Source organism: Asparagus officinalis, chromosome 5, assembly GCF_001876935.1.
Source record: "Asparagus officinalis chromosome 5, Aspof.V1, whole genome shotgun sequence".
Taxonomy (NCBI): domain Eukaryota; kingdom Viridiplantae; phylum Streptophyta; class Magnoliopsida; order Asparagales; family Asparagaceae; genus Asparagus; species Asparagus officinalis.
In genome coordinates, this window is record NC_033798.1 from 19,537,752 (window position 1) to 19,545,263 (window position 7,512).

Here is a 7,512-nt window from a genome sequence, read left to right on the forward strand (position 1 = left end):
TTGTTCAGTGTTAGCATTTTGAGATACTATTTTAATTTTACTAGTTATAAAATTTTGTGGGGGTTAATATATGGCTAGATTTGGAAATGTTCTTGTTTGGATCACAATTTTTTTGTGTTGGTTACCACTATATGGTAAATCGTAACTGTCATCGCTAGTTTAGGTATCTTAGGCTTTGGTTCGAAATAGATTTATACTTATTATCAGTGTGGAGAAAGATTTATTGTTAATTTACAATTTGTACCTTTTTAGTACAATTTCATCTTTACTTTGTGAGAGTTTCTTATAGCCCATAGCTAAAACACCCCTATCCCAGAGACGAGGGCCTCAAATATTTGCTTTGAAGAGTACTTAGATATGCAGATGTCTATCTGACAACTCAATTCACAGATATTGACTTGTTCTATTCTTATTTCAGCTGTTCTCTGTGATCCTTTTGCTCCTTCGATCGAGTTACCATTCATCTACTTCGGTCTTGTACCAAAGTGGTATTGAATTTTCTTCTGGAGCTTCAGTATGGATTCCTTAGAAGGGAAATATACCACCAAATTATATAGCTATACCATCCCAAACGAAAACTAAAGCCAATATTTGAAGGTAAAAACAAAAGTCTGGCAAGAAAGTTGAAGTCAGAGTTTGGGGAGGGGATTTTGGTTGCATGGTGATATGTGTTTTCCTGCATCATTGTCCATCTCATTTGATTGGATGAATTCTTCCATTGTTTAAAAATATGTAAAAGTTTTACATATTTTCGTTAAAAAGGAACAAAAGTTAAAAGAGTTTGAAACGCTTCTTTGATAATCGCATTTCATTGTTGAAATGCAAGGGAGAAGGGGAAAAAAGAAAATTATAAAACAGTAAATCACCAGAGACGATGGTGGTGTATTGCTGAACTACTTGTAGTGCTGTTTCATTGAAATGGAGAGAAATTAATAGGGATTGAAAGTAATTTCTCAGAGAAGCATATGCATATATGAATTATATTTCAATTAGTTCAGGCCAATTTTCTATTGGGTTTAATTTGCGATAGTGTTTATTGTGAGTTAGAGTTAGTGCTAGTTTACACCAGAAATTCTCATCACTGCCTGTGAGGAACTCATTTGGCAACAAAAGCAGTTAGTAGTACTATATATAGTACTAATTAAAAAAAAAGTACTATAGTAGATGTGATCAGCCTTATTAATGATGTTGTTGAATTATCCTTTCACTCAATATCCATCCTCATGAAACAATAGTTCGGTAGATTCTTACACTTGATTTATCAAATCAAAACCTTCTTATTTCTTTAGAGGAGATACAAGTTTGTTTCTCTCTTCTTGGGTTGTTCTTTGATATGTTACTTTTATTCGCTTGTTCAGCTTTTTTGCTTCGCACTGAAGCGATAAGTAACTATATTTCATTAGGGGGAAAAAATGTGGAAGAAGACCACCCTCTCATGTCCTAATGTCATGGTTTCTCGATTACTTTCTGATATTCTGTAAGTTAATACTTGATGCACGATTGCTAATTAAACATTATATTATGAAGCCTAACTTCCACTATAATACAATAACTTTAAGTTTTCTCTCCAATTTTTTAGTTATTTGCTTGCAAATCATTAGTTCTTGACTTGTCAAATATTCTCTTAACTTACTATTTGCCTGGCGTTTTCGAGCTAGATTCACCATTATACTATAGCTCACAGTACCAGAACAACAATGTAGTTGTCTGGTAAGTACAAGATTAGCATTTTTGATATTCAATATTATTCTTTATTTGAGATCCTTTTTCCTCTCAAACTGTTCAGATCTTATGCTGCTGATGAACCTTGACCTCTTACGGCAATCTTTACCCGTGTGTCAGTAAGTAATCTTGCTGCTACACCAGCACTATCAATCTCCACATGAATTCAACCACTGTCCATTATGTAATGAGTACGAATGGTTAGATACTTCTGATTTGATTTTTCATTTTTGATGTTTGATTTTGTGCATTTAGAATTGTCCATGAGAGCTGGTTAGTTCTGATTTGATTTTTGATGTTTGATTTTCATGCTCGCAAATCATTAGTTTCAGAGGATGAAACTTTTTTCTTTTTCCTTTAAAGCTTATAAAAGAGATATCTAAGGTAACATCAACCAACTCCTACCTAAATTACTTTAAACAAGTTTATTGGAGTCTTGGAGATGTATGATATTGGAATAGCTGTTGATTCATAGCGGTGATAATTCTTGGCAGAGGGATTAACCCACTATTCGCTCGAAAATAAGCTTTTGAATCATCATACGTGATGATAGAAATCATCATACATGACAATCGAGCTCACTAATGGGTTCAATAACCTGTAGCTTTAGCTATTACGATGTAACCTGCTGTGGTCTGTAAAATGCATCACTAAAGGAATTATATATTGAAAAGACTCTTTGTTACCACTTTGAATATTTGTACTACATTGAGCTTAATTGATGTTTAACTGGCTTATTGATTAATGAATTCATCAACTTGTTGAGTTTGAAGCAAAGGCCAGAATAATTTGATATTATGAGGGAAGATGAGGTGGAGAAGGACAAGCCATGCATGGAATCACTAATTCAGAGAGGCTCTGATATCATATGGCATAAATCAGGAGGAGGAAAATGTTACTTGGAAGAGATAAATTAATAAATAATGAACAAGACTAACTTAAAATTCAATTTACCTTCTGAAACTAATTGACACCACACCTAAACTCCTACTGAGAGCCATGGATACAAAGTTGAGAACATGACATGACGCAAATATGAGGACATGACTATTCCTCCAAGTAAGACGCTAAAACATGACAACGTCACAACAACTTTTTTTATTTGAACATGTGTCTGCGTAAAGAAAATAGTACATTAGCGCACACACATATTCATTGGAAAAATAGAACGTATGTGATCATGTATACATGGACATGCATACTCGCTGCGTCAAGAAAAACAGTACATTATTGCATAGGTATATTCATTGAAAAAGTAAGCGTGTGTGATCATGTATATGTGGACGTGCATACTAGCAATATGTAATGCAAGCACTTTTCTAGATTCTAATGGTGGGGTAGATCTTGATTTTGTGTTCGTGATAAGTCTAAACTCGCCATTTTTTCTGTAGAATTTACTGTTTGATGTTGTTTCAATGAAAAATATGATTTCAAATTGTTGCTGTTTCAATGAACCATACACACTCATGATCGTGCGCATGTGGTGTAGAAGATATTTGAACGGTGACCCGATTTGTCCAAGTGGCATTGATTATGATATTGACATTGTTTGATGATAGAAGTGTTCATGCAATGTGATACTAGTGATTAGAATTTCACTTTTCTTGTGTAGTCGTAGAATAGTTGTATTTTTTGATACTAGGGATTAGTTAATACTAACCTAAGCTTGAAATTTGAAGAATGGACAAGTTTTATATTCTTTGGTGAAAAATATGCCCAATCATGTGATGTTTCTTGCTCCGCTGTTGCGCCCTAACCTTATCTTTCTTTGATGATCAATTAAGCTGTTCACTCTATGTCCTTATGCTACGCCCCTGGATTAATAATATACATAACATTCCTTTCTTTTTTTGAACCCATTTGCAGATATACACTAAGGTTTAGTTATGTGAATCCACTTGCCAAATTTATGCCGGTTATGAAAGTAATTTGTGTTTCCTGTGGTGGATCATAATTAAAGCTTAAAAATGGCATAACACTTTGCTATCCTCCCTTTAGTACATTGATAGGTTTGGCGGACCTTTAATTATGATGCCCTGTGATTATTATTAAATCAGATTAACGCGCGGAAAGCTGTATCTCTGTTATGAGCTAAGGCATAACACTTTGCTTAATTAGGACATTTATAAGCATGAAATATTCCTGTTCATTTACTTGTATATGATGACAATAATCATACCGGGTGAAGGGATGCCCGTGGAATATGTTTGCATACTTGAAATTTACGGCAGAATTTTGTTCTTGATTGTTGGTGAAGTGCCGAATTAAAACGAAGAAAAGATAAGATGGGAGTGTACCAGATGGTAGTACTTAAACTCCAGTTGGGAAAGTTATTGCGCATCAGTAGGAAGTTATAGTGGATGAGCTCTGTTATGACAAAAAATTTCATCCAGAATTGGAAAAACGTTTCTCTTATAATTCTGACTGAACCGATGGCGATGGCGATGCTGCTCTCATTAGACAGTTCTCTCTATTCCTAACAAAAGCTGTTTCCACGCGAGTATCGTTCGGTCAGAATGCTGCGTTTACTCGTTACCTTCTTCCGTCTCGGACATGGCTTAGATTACTTGGTGCTTTGGTGGCTTAATCAAAATTGTTTCGTTAATGGGATGATGCATGAGACATCGTTCGTGATTAAAAAAAAATGCAGTTTGGGTCGAGCCGTCGCTTTCAGATAAACCTAACAAATTAATTAAGGATCGGAGGGCCGGGAAGAAAAAACAAACTTTGTAAGCCTAAGTATCTCGATCGTCAGGCGAGAAGAATGCCGCAGGTGATTAATTTTGTAAGCCTAAGTATCTCGATCGTCAGGCGAGAAGAATGCTGCAGGTGATTAATTTTGTAGTGTTGCTAATTGACGTGCATCATATCAGACGCGTTCTTTTGAAATTTTGGATAGCACCTCGATCAGTCTCCGTTTACCCTCGATCCAGATGCTAAATTTTCGTGTTAGGTGCCCTCAACGAACAAGGAGATTAATTAGGATTATGATTTATTTAGGAGGGGCCTACCAATTAAATAGTATTATCATTACGGTGTAATCATTGTTGCCCAAGTCAAATTGCTGATGGCAATCACAAATTCTTAAGCCACACAAATCTTTCTAGAAAAGCAATAGCATCGAGAAGACCCTCCTTTTCTCCACTTCATCAACCTTCACTTTAGGAAACCTATATTTTAGGGACACCAATCCTCCTTTAGCAACTAAGAGAATCTAAAAAAAAGATGGGTTATATAGAGCAAGTTGTTGTTGGCTGAGTGGGACGGGGGGAATCTGATTCCCCCGAGTGTCGTGGGGTTAGAATAATTACTAAGTTCATGTGTGGATAATGAGTAGGAGCTGATAGCTTATTTAGCAAAATGAGTAGCGAAAGGCGAAATTAAGCAACGAGAGGCTCACCACCTCCGACTTGACTTGACCGGCGGCAGGACGAGCTTCCCCTCTTCTTGGTAGTTCATTAGTAAAATAAGCTGGCAATTATTCATGCATGTTTTTTTGTACGGTATAGCGTAACGGAGTGATATATAGGTGGCAGTACGTAGTAGATGTGGAGAAGTAAGGAATAAAACGCATAAGGGTATTAGCGTTATCCAGTGGCGTCTAATTGCTGACGAGGACCCATCTCATTCAGAATCATTAGCCTTTTAAGCTTCGAAGTAGTGGGAATTGTTCTGATCATAGTCATGATTCTTAGTTCTTGGGGAAAGCCCAATCAGAAAGGCGTTTTGATGAAGGTTAGCTATCCAAATTTGGTAGGAGACTGGATAAGGCTGAATGAGCCCAAAAAGTCCAGTCAGAAAGGCATCTTGATGGAGGTTAGTTATAATATTCAATGGTCTGTATGACTCTGTGTATGTAGCTTTTATGATTTCTTAATTAAAAAGATAAAATAAATGAAAGTACGTATAATGTTTTCGGTACCAAGCATATATATGAGCGTTGTATAAGCTATATTTCGCTGAAGCGTTGATCATTTAGACAAAAATAATATATAGTAGCAAGCGGGGAGAATAGAACCACCTAAAACTACAACGAAACTCCTCGATCTCTCTTTTATATAAATAAACTTGTAAAATAAATGCTTCATTATAATATATAGAGTCTAGCGCCATTATAAATCTTCCTCTCTTCCCAGGTTATAATTTCTACTAACCTATATGCATGATTAGATGTTATGCTTCAATTGAAGTTGCAACTTAATTTAAATTGAAGAGTGTTCTAAGAATATAAGAAATTAATGAAATTGCGTAATGTTGAAATATTCCTTTGTTATTGATCTAAATTACTGTTACTCAAACACGCCATGCAATTAAGTGGTCATGCGTGCATCAATTCGAATGCGATGATACTTTAGGATTAAAAAAACAAAAACACAAACATGTGGCTCATAAAAAGGTCTCCCCAAACTTAATTTCTACAATGGATTCAATAATGCTTCATGAATGTGAACCCCGCTGGAAGCGTGAGGGTATGACTATTGATCTTAGCTGGGTTCAGAGTTGCAACATTCAAAATCCATGAGGCCATGATGACCCCCCCTTCTTTTGACAACATATTGGGCATTAACTCTTGTTCTCATTTGGATGTACGAAGTTCACAAGTTTTGCTTTCTCAAAATATCATGCCTACGCCTATGCATGAAGAAACTATTAACTTTCTAGGCATTATAGCTACCGAGATTACGTGTCATCGTTCCAGGAAATCACCCTTCTTTATTTGGTGGGGGGCATTCACAAACAACTGTGTTGGTTGAATAACCCTAGTTGGTTAGGGTGCTTCTACAAGGACCCGAAAATGAGACAGATGGGGGACAAGTGAGGTGCCCCCCCTTAATAGCATAATGAGTTGGCCATGGCCGGCTCATTATGCAATCAGAGGTGAACACCTCATCTGTCCCCCTCGACCTGTTCCATTTTCGGGTATGTGAGGCATTTTTTCGTTGGTTAATGGGCAATGAGAGAGATGAACAATAAAAGATTATTTTTTACTTACACCCTTGACTTTTGAGGTTTTTTGTATGCAACACTTTCGGACTTTGTATATTCCACTTAATGACCTTGAACTTTTCACTTAACCACCACCCCCACCCAAAAAAAAAAAAAAAACACGCACGCACACAAAAAACCCACCCGCAAAGAAAATAATAAAGTAACGTCATGAAGTCTGATAGCTCATGCTCCAAAAAATAAAGTAACGTCGTGAACTTTGATTGCTCATGTTCCAAACGCCTCACGGAGAAGGACAAAAATTCTCCCTTTTTGGAGTGGGGGTCTTTGTGACCGAGACAGAAAGTTGAGAGTTATTTTCAAAAAAGATATTTTGATTATTTTACCATTAATGAGCAACAACCTCAAAGAGACGAGGGAAAAAACTTCAAACTTCAAGGGGGTTTAGTGTAATTGAATCATCTCTCTAATTACCATCTAATTGAAGAGAATTTTCATACTAAATTTTAAACCATCATAAATGTCATATAGAAAGTCTATTGCAAATGAACCGACCCCTTTAATTTCTAATGTAATTGAACCGGTTAATTTAATGAATCTAATTTTTGAAGACTAACTAATCAACAAAATTACATTCAATAATAAGCCTACCAAAATATCTTTATATGTCAACTTCAAGGGGGGGAAAGATGGGAAAGAAAAAACAATTCATGTGGTAGAGTGAAGAGATGGATCCACAATGTTATAGTGAATCCTAGCTTGCACTTCAGTTGTACTTTAACTCTGGCATGCACGTCTAGGCGAAGTAGCTAGTTATTAGCTACTACTGGTTCAATCCGGGCC

At 36.1% G+C, this 7,512-nt stretch overlaps 1 long non-coding RNA gene across 1 annotated transcript; it reads left to right on the forward strand.

Annotated features, from left to right (window-relative positions):
- Window positions 204-2,029, forward strand: LOC109843308. Its single transcript, XR_002247628.1, has 2 exons — window positions 204-1,710; window positions 1,787-2,029. It is a non-coding gene; the product is annotated as an uncharacterized LOC109843308 (long non-coding RNA).